Source organism: Pelodiscus sinensis, chromosome 2 (genome assembly GCF_049634645.1).
Source record: "Pelodiscus sinensis isolate JC-2024 chromosome 2, ASM4963464v1, whole genome shotgun sequence".
Classification (NCBI taxonomy): domain Eukaryota; kingdom Metazoa; phylum Chordata; order Testudines; family Trionychidae; genus Pelodiscus; species Pelodiscus sinensis.
The window spans coordinates 32654344-32666427 of record NC_134712.1 but is presented as its reverse complement, the minus strand read 5'-3'; the positions used below and the strand labels follow the sequence as shown (position 1 = coordinate 32666427).

Genomic DNA, 12084 nt, shown 5'->3' with positions numbered 1-12084 from the left:
GGGTGCAGAATATGACATTTTCAGCAGCAGGCCATTTTCTATAATGCACACTAAATGCTTGGGAAGAGTCTATGTAAACTTTTTGAAAGCATACCACCACAATCCTCCCTCCTTTGCTCAAAGTTTCTCTTAAATATAGGTTGGACCTCCCTGGTCTGGCACCCTGAGGACCCAAGTGGTTCTGAAGGAGGGAGTTTGCCAGTAGACCAGGGCAGGTCAAGCCTCCAGCTTTTCCAGCACTCCCCCAGCCAGTGTGCTGTCCCAGCCATTGGTGGGTCTCCACTTTCGGCTGCTGCCCCACTCTGATCTGTAGGGCTTTCTGTCCTCAGTAGGCACCGAATCCACTCCTCCTCCAATAGGATCTTCCATGCCCCCAGCCATCAGTGGCTCCGCGCTCCAATCCAGCACAGGCTCCATGTCCCCAGCAGGCAGGGGCTCTGTGTCCTCAGCTGGAGGAGCTATGCTCTCGGCTGGCAGGACTCCCCGCCCAGGGCTGCTCTGGCTGCTAGCCACTGTGTCTTGGCTTCCTGACACAAGGACACTGGCTCTCCAGGCTTCCTGGGTGGTTGAGCTCCCTGCCACTGGCAACCTCTGTAGCTGGGGCACTCTGGTCAAGCAACATCCATGGTCTTTGCCAAACCAGAGAATCCCGGGCCACAGAGATTCAACTTGTAAGAGAACTGCAACATCTCTGAAAATCTGTCTTATGATTTCTTTGGGGCATGCTTACCTTTCAGAAAGCACTACTGGCTAATGTGAGTAGCATACAGTAATCTGGGACATGATGCATTCTTTCAGTAAAATTTAACTGGTACTCACATGCTATGCTGATAGATGCATTATTAAAGAGTGCAATAATGAAAAAATAGATAAGTGAAATTGACCGTTGTGTGTAGAGCCAGCACAAGGCTACCCTCCTCTTAAGCTATATTTGGAGAAGTGAGTTAGATTCAAGTCAGGGGTCTCAAACTCCCAGGATGTTGGATATTTCCAGCTGGAGCAATTGTGCAATCTGGCTCAGGCGGCCTGCCCAGTTGGCTGGGGCCTGTGTGTTACCATTCGCCAAGCCTCATCTCTTCCTGCCACTTCCCTTTTCCCACCCATCCCCCAAAGAAGCGGGGGAGGGGGGAATTGGGTTGGCATGGCAGCAGAATTTGCCCTCTCCCTGCAGCAGATGCAGTGAAACACAGCGCATGTGCCTGCCAAGTGCATTCCACTTCCCTGTAGCTCCTGTGGCCATGGGGAGTACAGGGAAGCCCAACACTGCTGCTATGCCACACCAGGCCCTCCTATCCCAGCTCCTGGTAATCTCTGAAGCACTGTCTTCAGGGAATGGGGTGCCACGGGAGAGGAGAAAGAGGACATTACAGTGGCAGGAAGAGGCGGGGCTTGAGGCATGACAATGGACAGCTCTTCGTCCCCCAGACTGGATCATGCAATTGATCTGACTGGGGATGGCTTGCAGGCTGTGAGTTTGAGACTCCTGATTTAATTAGTCTGCACAGAGGTGAATTTCCCTCACATAATAGTGTTTTAAAGGCAAAGTACTGATTGTGCTCAATATCAGAATGAGAGTTCAAAGCTTGACAGATTAACTAGATCATCCAGTCTGACAGCCAGTATATGACAAATCAATACTATCCTACGCCCAACATACTAAATCTGACAAAGGAAATTAGGCCAAAATATTACACAGAAGAGGAGACTATTGTTATAGGCAAACAATAGGAAGGACTGAAGTGCACCAATGCCTGAGGCCCCTATTATGGTAGAGAAATAGTTAAGTTTGATAATCCTGGTGAGTTATCTGATCCACCCTGCAGAGGAGGTGAAAAAAACCACAAGATGACTGCAAACCTTACCTGCTAGAAAAAATCCTTCCCAAATACACATAAGGCAATCAGTTAGACCTGGAGCTTGAGAGCAAGAACCAGTCAGCCAAGGACCTGAGAGAGAATGCTCAGTGCCATATCAGATTCCTGGGCCACTCTGCCCCATGTCTCATCTCAAGCTATGCACTAACATAACATATGACTAATATATACTCTATATAGTTGTGGTAATCCCCCACCCTCTTCCCCCACTCTGACTGTGCCAAATCAAAACACTAATGTAAACATTTCTTTCAAGCACTAGGTAGCTTAAAAAGCCACTCAGATGTTGGCAAATGTTCTCACCTTTTCCCCCCCCCCACCAGAATAAATGTAATCAAGTAAAATAAGTTAATTCTGAGTTTAAGAAAACATTGCTTAATAAATGTAGTATTTTTAAAATAACTTTTTATTAAATAGATGTGTTACACAGAGTTGGCATACTTATAGTACACATAAGATGTAAACTATATGGAAAAAAGCAAATATTAAAACATAATATCTTTTTGCTCATTATTTAATAATTTTTTTCACTTAGCAAATGTAAATTATTTTAGTTTCCAGTAAACCCCATAGGTGGTGCTCTTACCCTATTATACTTTGGAATTATAACTGCATTTCTATGTACTTGCACTGAAATTCAGAGTTTGTGTTTCATACTCCTGTTACTGACATACCCAATGAACAACAAGAAATGTTTTTCAAAAATTACTATTTTCCTTTAATAGCCTATTAAAGTGAAAAATTCATATAAAGTATTTTAAATTAAACCCTGTTCTTTACAATTACTTCATTACTGATAAAATACAGTAGCATATTTCAATTGTAAAACAATTACAACATGCATCTGGTTTGGCATGTTTGCAACTAGACATTAAACTTTGCTAGATGATGCATTTCAAGAAACTTACTATATATGTAAGCAAATTTCAACCAGGGCAAGTGAAACACTAACCTCAAAATATTCACAAAAAACATCTGTACATCACATTAATGAAGCTGACCTTTCTAAAACTCTACGTACATTAATGAATGTGTTTGTGGATATCTTGTAAATAAGAAAAGGTTGTCCCAGACAAGCACTGTAGATCTACTAAGGAACTACGTTTCACAACCACTTCCTTTTCTCAATGCAACATTCCCTCATATCAAGCTCTCCCACCACTCCCAATCAACCTATCCCACCACGCCCAATCAACCTTACTCTGCCATTTGCTAAAGATATTAAATTGTAACAGTAAATAATTTGTGTAAAGAATGGCAACAAAACCAATTTCTACTTCTTATATGAGTCTAAAACACCATCAACATGAGAATTCTGTTAATTTAATATTATATGTTACTATATTTAGTTGGTAAGAAAGTTGCAGTATATATTGGCTATAAAACTAACAAATTCCACAGACCAAAAGGCTTTCTAACATGGCAAAAGACTGTTTCAATGCACTAAAAAGCATGGACAGTAAACTTCCGATAATCCTGCACCTTTAGGACCCAGGAGGTGCCGGATTATCAAATATGCCGGACTATCGAAAGGGAGGGCTATGAGGGGTCTGGGGTAGGGTGGGGGGGGTGCCACCCCAGACCCCTCATAGCCCCCTCTTCCAATAGTCCGGCTCTGCCCCAGGCGTCCCTGATTCAGCCGTTGCTGAAACTGACCAGCAGCGGCTGAATCCACAATGCCTGCAGCAGAGCAGCTGGAGTGCTGCCGGGTTGGTCCAGTAGCGCCGACCTTTGGAGCTGCGAGACCAACCCAGCAGCACCCCAGCTGCTCTTGGGGACGCCTGGAGCAGAGCAGCTGGGGTGCTGCCATGTTGGTCCAACAGCGCCGCTCCTCGGCTACTGGACCAAGTCAGCCGCTGCTGATCCTGATCAGCGGCTGACTCCAGGAAGCCCAAGGCAGAATTGCTCTGCCCCGGGCTTCCTGGATTCAGCCGCTAGTCAGTTTCAACAGCAGCTGAATCAGGACACCTGGGACAGAGCAGCTGGGGCGCTGCTGGGTTGGTCCCCGCAGTGCCGAGGTGCAGCGCTGCAGGGACCAACATGGCAGCACCCCAGCTGCTCTGTCCCAGGTTTACCTAAGTCAGCTGCTGCTGAAACTGATCACGGGCTGATTCCAGGAAGCCGGGGCAGAGTAGCTCTGCCTCCGGCTTCCTGGAGTCAGCTGCTGGTCAGTTTCAGTAGTGGCTGAATCGGGGACAGCTGGGGTGCTGCTCGGTTGGTCCTGCAGCCCCAAGGGGCAGCGCTACGGGACCTACCCGACAGCACTCCAGCTGCTCTGCCCCCAGCTTCCCCGATTCAGCCGCTGGTCAGTTTAAGCAGCGGCTGAATCGGGGAAGCTGAGAGCAGAGCAGCTCCAATGGTCCGGCTGCCTGGAGCACTTCCGGGTTCCTGATGGTGCTGGACCATCAGGAGTGCTGGACCATCAGATGCCGGACCATCGGAGTTTTACTGTACATGGAAGCATGTGTTATTCTCACTGTACATGAGTAGGGCCCTACCAAAGTCACAGCCATGGGGAAAAAAAAAGTCAAAATCAGGGCTTGTGTATGCTTTTCACTATACTATACATATTTCCTGTAGGAGCCCGATATAGATGCGGGGGTGGGTATTAAAATAACCTTACAAGGGAATTGCAGTTGGGATGTTAAATGGAGTTTTATCTGTTTATCAACTAGTCAATGAAATTTCCATAGACTAGTCAATTAGTTGATAAGAAAGAGAAACCGCAGAGCGGGGGAGTTGCCCCGGGAGCTAACCCCACTGCAGCTCTGCTTTCTAAATATATTAAGAGCCTGGTAGCTCTTAATACATTTAAAAAGCACAAGTGCAGCAAGGGAACCAGTTGATTCCTAGCTCATGCCTGGTCCTCCCCCCATGCCTCTGCCTCTCCTGTCCCCCTAAACTGCATCCCTAAATTGCAGTATTGCCACACTTATATATGTGCTGTCTACAGAGCTGGGTAGCGAAGAGTTCTGGCTGCTGACTGTGGGTCCAGTTTTGAAGGCAGCAGTGCAGAAGTAAGACTGGCAGAAGAGTAGCAGTACTGAAACCCTCCTCCCCACCCACAATAACCTTGTGACCCTTCCCCCAAAACTCTCTTTGGGCCATGATCGCTACAATTCTCCTACCATGAAATTTCAGATTGAAATAGATGAAATAATAAAACTTATTTTAAAAATTCTATTACTCTGAAATGGACCAAAATAAATCATGAATTTGGTAGGCCCCTAGGCAATCAGAGGCAACAGCAATGCATTGTAAGTGCTTTTTGTTCTGAAACAGAAACAGCATGGGTGAGCCTGTAACATACATGGTGAGCTGCTATGGCTTTCATTGCTTTCACTGAAAAAGAAATTAAAGCATCTTCGTCCTTCAAGTGTTGGATTCTAATATATATATATATATATATTATATATATATATATATATATAGATGGGTTGGTTTTCACTTGGACAGCTCATTATTTCTGGCTCCTGTCTGGTAAAAAAAACCCAGAAAATACCGGACATGTAAAATGTCTGGTATTTTCTGTTTTTCTTGGACAGAAGGCTGGCAGGGACATTGTTCCCCTGCCACGTCTGACGCGGGGAAGTGAGGAGTGCGGGGATTCTTAAAGGCGCAGCGACCTTTATTTTGTTCTCTTCCCTCCCATCCCCCTCAACAAGTTTGGTCTCCTCTTTTTTTTTTTTTTTTTGGCTCAGCTAAGTTTTTTTCCTGCCATGTTCAGGATTTTTGGTGAAAGCATCTGGCAAGCCTTATTCTTGGAGTGAACAATGCACCTGTGTTTGAAATCATGCTTACATTTCAACTATAATTGCCTTTGTCTAACTATCAACTTGTTAAAAATAGGGATGTCAAAAGGTTAACTGGTAATCATACCAGTAATCATCAGGCTTATCAGTTAACCTGCTCTTCACTGTGAACTCCAGCAGCAGCCAGCTGTCCTGGACAGGAGCAGTCCCAGTCATGGATGGGCTAGTGGGCCAGACACAGGAGCCCACAGCTATGGGGGGGGAGAGTAGAGAAGAGCCATGCAGAAGGCCCTGAGTTGAAACGATTAACCAGTTAAACATCCCTAGTGAAACACAAAATCAATTAGAATGAAATTTTCTGGATAGTTCAGAGTAGACTTGGCACTTACATAAAAGAAATATTAAAAGTCACCACAACCTATTCTTCATTTGAAAATAATTTTAAATTTTACAATGACTGATTAGCCAGCAGAGTTAATCTGAAATTCTAGCAGTGATTTCTGCATATCACGGTGGGAATTTTCCTACTGAAATGAGATTGCTTTTTGCCACAGATAGAGAACTTCAACATTATCATTAGCATTCACATCACTCAGCTGACAACAAAGACAGAAGTATACCAATGTTGATACTAAACCGCTCTGCCTTAAAATATGTACTTAAGACCTATGGGATGGCAAGTAGAATGAGTATGGCAATCAGGAGGAAGAGATTTATACAACTCAAGTTTGTATTCTTGGAACATGCCAGACCATTCTTGGTTTCTTCACCTTAAGAAAGGTATTTCACTGAAGCTTGCTCGTTTGCCCTTCATGTGATGCAAGTAGGAATACATAAATTTGACAGCTCACACATCCAGTTTATTTTGTTAGTTTATATTTACATATGTGAATGTAGATCTCCCTCTGAGTCATTCCTGACATAGAATAGTCTACTCAAATGACTTTCAGGAATTGATATACTGGAAGCAAATGGTAATTGCAAGTTAGACAGAATTTTTTTTAATTGTATCCATTTTTGTTTTATACCAAACATTTTATGAGTTTCAATAATACAGCACTATATGTTATGGTGTTTTTAGAATCACGAGAGTGACAGACAAATTGTGCTGATTAGTGCTAATGCTACAGAACCAACAACAGAGTAGCTGGATAAAAAGATAAGTCAATCAGAAAATTGTCCATGACCTACCTAAGCTTTGTGACAGGGGAATGCAATTTGGTCACAACTGAAGATGCAAAGGAAATCTGCAAAGAACAGTACACATTAGCAAGTGTTGCAGGTTAGCTCATTTTATTATAAGCTTCTGCAAATGGCAAGACTGCTGGGTAAATGGATAGGAAGTGTTCCAACGTGCAAAGTATGCAGCAGTAAGTGACCTTTGTACATGATATCTGGTCCAGCCATCCAGGTAAAATGCTACTTTCATTTTATATGACAGCAACCTGAAGAACAAACTAACACATTTTTAGGATAAGCTGACACGCTGAACAATCTCACAAGAGAGGTGAATGGTGGTTGCATCTTCACAGGAAGCATTAGGGAAAGTGCAATAAAAAGCAAGAACGTCCTGTCGAAAGAATCAAGCGAGCTGGGATATAGTTAAGGTTAAGATTGTGTCAGTTATTTTTAGTAAGTCACAGACTGGTCATGGGCAATTAACAAAAAAACATTATGACTTTATTAAAAGAACCAGGGAACAGGACTGGGTGGAATGACAGCTAAGCCTGAAGAGGGGGCAGGAGGAAGAGCAACACACCATGAGGGAGACAAAGCCCTAGCTGCAGGCAAGATGGGGAAAGAGGCACAGAACCCTGGCTTCAGCCCCAGCTGTGGAGCAGGGGTTCACAGTCCAAGCCACAAACATGTTGTGTACAGAAGCTCCAGCCCTGTGCTGGCTCCAGAATGTGACAGTCTTCCCTTCCAGGTACAGTGATATGCGAGATTTCAAGATGGCCTGAGACTAAACAGTGGTGCTGACCTGCAACGTCCATAGCATGTTTCCATTCCTCTGAAACCAGATGGGACTTCTTGTATATGAAGCTTAAGTTAGTAGCTGTTTTGGACAAAAAAAAAAAAAAATTCATTAGAGAGGCTACTGAGAACCACAGACACTGAAGAGTTCTTAGACAGTCAGGTTCAGGTTAACCCCACTATCCCTAGCTCAAGGAAGAAAGGAGCTAGCCACCAAGGGTTGGAGAGACAGAAACTCAGATGAGGTCTGGCAGTTCATAACTGTCACAGGAAGACGTCATGCGGGCATTTCTACATGGCTGGAGACTGATGAGGATGGGCAGACTGTGGCCACCAGAGAGGAGACCATCCGGGGGAAATGCAATAATAAGTTTTCAATTGATTCCAAACCCTCCACGTGGAAAGTGTGCAAGATACCTCTCAAGACGCAGCAATTCCAAGGAAAGAGAGACATGTATCTGTGGATGCCACATCTGCCCAACAGGAAAGTGTGCTACCTTCTCCGAGCAAAGATAAAGGATATCATTTTAAGACTGGAAAGGCTTGTGAAGTTGTTGGAAAAAAAAAAATCTAGTGGTGAAGGTTCACATAAGCACTAATGACACTGTATTGTCAGGTAGCTCTGATAACAGATTACTTCAGGAAATTTGGAAGTAATATGCTCTGAGATCCTTCCACAAGCAAAGGAAGACGGAGGCAGAGTAGATAAAAATTGGATTTATTAAAAAAAAAAATCAATAAAATACTGAATTTCTCATTTAAATCTCATCACAAACATGCTACACTTAGTCTCATAAAAGTGAACTGGTGCTAGTCTGTCCAGGGTAAGTACTTACTCTTGCTTCTTGAAAGCTCTGGGTCTTCAATTTCTGTTTCCCAGAAGACTAAAAAGTAGCACATGCAACGAAAGACAAGCTGAATAGGGTTGTTTTTATTCTGTGGTTGTGGACCTGGGCCAAGCATGACAGAGTTGTTAGTTAAGACATTGTATTAAAGACAGAGAGACAATATATGGGAAAGGAAAGAATCAGCATAGAAAGGAACAGTGGAGTGTACTGAAAAGAAAAAGGGAAGACAGTATTCAACACAGTTTCCTATATTCCTCTACAGTTTTGCCACAGAAAAACTGTCATGGCTTCTGGGTGTAAGAGACCCTTTCTAGGAATATTTTGAAGAAATTCATTCCCTGGGTAAAAAAGGAAAACATGTCAAATGTGAACAGTGCAAGAAGATGATGCAGGACCTAGTTGCAAGAATGAAACATCATAAGGAAAACTGCTTACTAGGGAAAAATGATGTGGATGAAGATATGGATATGGCTGAGTGGATCAATGTGTTAGCTGAAATAATTCACTTTGCAATGCGTCATTCTTCAAGACTGTGCCTTTTAGTGTAAGTGTGATTTGACAAATAAATTCCCAAGCTGTTTGCTCTGTTTGATGTTGCTAGGGAAAAAAAGTGTATCCTTATGGCTGTTTAATTAGTTAAATAAGTTTACAATCTGTCACTCAAGTACACAATAAAGAAAGCTGCAGTAAGGCAAAATCTAGAGTTGTCAGTTCCCAATTGCTTGGTCCTGCTGCGAGGGGGACTTCTTGAGGTTCTTTCTAGTTCTAGCATTCAATGATTATATAATACATGCCCCTTATTTTGAACATCATGGCCACAGAACATTATGGTGATGCCATAAATCTATTCCCTATTTTACTTTAGCATAACTCAGCTTTTCCAAGGGAACCCCATTCTATAACTGTTTGACAAAATAAAAGTGCCAGTGAATTCAATGGGGCTTACTCCAAAATTAAGTGCATTCTAATTTTGTGCATTCTAAAAAGTCAACTAGCTTTTTTGGTAACTTCACTTAAAAATCAATGATTTAAATTAATCTACAATGACGAAGTAAACCAGTGGCTAAGTTTTGGTTTTGTAGAACACTGGTCTACTTTTCTATGGTGAGAGAGCTGCAGTGCACAGATTCCTCTTCAACTGAGGTGAAGTTTATCCCCTTGGGAAAAGACTAGCTACAATATTCAATAAGGGTATGTCTACACTACCCCGCTAGTTCGAACTAGCGGAGTAATGTAGGCATACCGCACTTGCAAATGAAGCCCGGGATTTGAATTTCCCGGGCTTCATTTGCATAAGCGGGGAGCCGCCATTTTTAAAACCCCGCTGGTTCGAACCCCGTGCAGCGCGGCTACACGGGGCTCGAACTAGGTAGTTCGGACTAGGCTTCCTAGTCCGAACTACCGGTACACCTCGTTCCACCAAGCCTAGTCTGAACTACCTAGTTCGAGCCCCGTGTAGCCGCGCTGCACGGGGTTCGAACCAGCGGGGTTTTCAAAATGGCGGCTCCCCGCTTATGCAAATGAAGCCCGGGAAATTCAAATCCCGGGCTTCATTTGCAAGTGCAGTATGCCTACATTACCCTCCTAGTTCGAACTAGGAGGGTAGTGTAGACATACCCTAAGGTATTAACAAAAGGGGAGGGTACAAAGGAAGATGAGTGCTCAGAAAAAACCCCCAGAGTATCGAAAACAAAAAACTGATCAAGAAATCAAAGGACAAAAAAAAAAAAAATCCATGAACTAACTGAACCCAAATGCAAGATGAATTAAAATTGCTCAGTTATGAAAGTTAAATTAGACATCTTGCTGGTATTACTGAAACTTGGTGTGATGATTCAAATGATTAGAACGTAAGTCAATTATTATAACCAATTTAGGAAGGAACAAATGGGCAGAAGGCTAGGGGAAGAAGCACTCTGTCAAAAATGGTACAGGTTGGACCTCTCTGCTCCAGCACCCTCAGTACCCTGACTGATCCCGAATGAGGAATCTGCTGGACGATAGGAGGTACCTGCTACCGGCTCCCCAGACCATCTTTCCTCCCTGCTGCCAGCCCAAGCTGCCACCCACTCATCCTCAGGCTGCCATGCTCCTGTGATCCTGGCAGCCCAGACTGCCCCTGCCCTGTTATCAGAGCTGCCGTGTCTTCAGTCCCGGTCCCGCTATCGGGGCTGCCATGACTGCCATGTCCCTGACACTGCTACGGGAGCTGCCATAGCCCCTGCTGCACTATCGGGGCTCTGGCGGTGGTCTCAGCCCCACCAGGCTCTGAGCCACTAGCCTTTTAGCCACTGGGGCTCCCAGCCAGGACTCCCTGGTCCAGGAACACCAGTTTTGGAAAGTTCAACCAGTGTTACCTGTGTATAAGTCATCAATAAATCAGAAGAAAATTATCTTGAAGGTTTATGGATCCATGTCCTAACAGATAAAGCACAATATGGGGCATCAGCAAGTGTCTTCCACAGACCATCAAATCAAATTTGTGAATAGATGACTTGCTCTTCAGGCATCTATCTATTTTAGAATGTGTATGAAAAAAAAGTGGTATCATGGGGGACTTCAATTTGAGTGGCATATGGTGGTGGTCTCATGCTTCCATTACTAAAACATCCTTAGAATTTCTAAATATTTTAGATAATTTCCCAATTCAAAATGTGTTGCACCTAACACACAGAAATTCAGTAGACGACCTCATTTTGACATCTGAAGTAGGGATGATAGTGACTAGTCAACTATGCTTATTGGATAAAAAGCTGACTAAATGATAGGTCTGACTAGTGACTCGACTAGTCACTTCCCCACCCCTTGCTGCCTCTATCAGAGAGAGGCAACAAGAGGGGGAACAGGAGCAGGTGCTGGAAGGAGGCTGGCTTAAAAGATGTTTCCCCCCAGTACCGTCTCTGGAGGGGAGGGGGGCAGAGGCACAGCAGGAAACTGGCAATGCTTCCGCCTTTCAAATGTAGCAAAAGTGGAGCTTTTGTACTTTTCAAAAGCAAAGCATGAAGGGGAGAGGAGGCCAGCAGGGGACTGCTTGAGTCCCCTGCTGGCCCCATGCTCCCTGCAGCACTTCTGCCTTTGAAATGTAGCAAGAGCCGGCAGGGCTCCTGCTACATTTCATAGGCAGTGGTGTCCTTATAGACTAGTCAAACAGTCAATGCAAATTCCATTGACTATTTGATTAGTTCATTAAACTAAATTTAACATCTCTAATTTAAAGAGGGACTGATTACAGAACTAAAAGTTAATAGTAGCTGAGGTACAAGTGATCATGACTTGACCACATTTATACTGTGTAAACAAAGAGTCCAGACCAGTAATAAAATAGATACTTGGCATTTTAAAATGTCAGTTTCACAAACCTGAAAACAACTATGAGCTAAATTAGCTGGGAGGAAGAATTTAATCAGAAAAATGTGAATAATAATTAGGAATAGCTTAAGAACACTTTACTGGATGCTTCCAAAAAGCACAAAAGAAAGGGGAAAGACCATATTCATTGAAAACTGATTCAGTTTAAAAGGAGAAGTGATGGCAGCTATATATTATTTTTTAAAATTATAACAAATAGAGGAAAGGAAAGAGATAAAAAAAGAACATAAATCAGAGGACAGTAACTGTAGAAAAATCGATAGAGGA

At 43.5% G+C, this 12084-nt stretch overlaps 1 protein-coding gene across 2 annotated transcripts in view; it reads right to left on the bottom strand.

Annotated features, from left to right (window-relative positions):
* Positions 1–12084, bottom strand: part of LRP12 (LDL receptor related protein 12) — a 70156-nt gene that overhangs the window by 24982 nt on the left and 33090 nt on the right. The window lies entirely within an intron of this gene.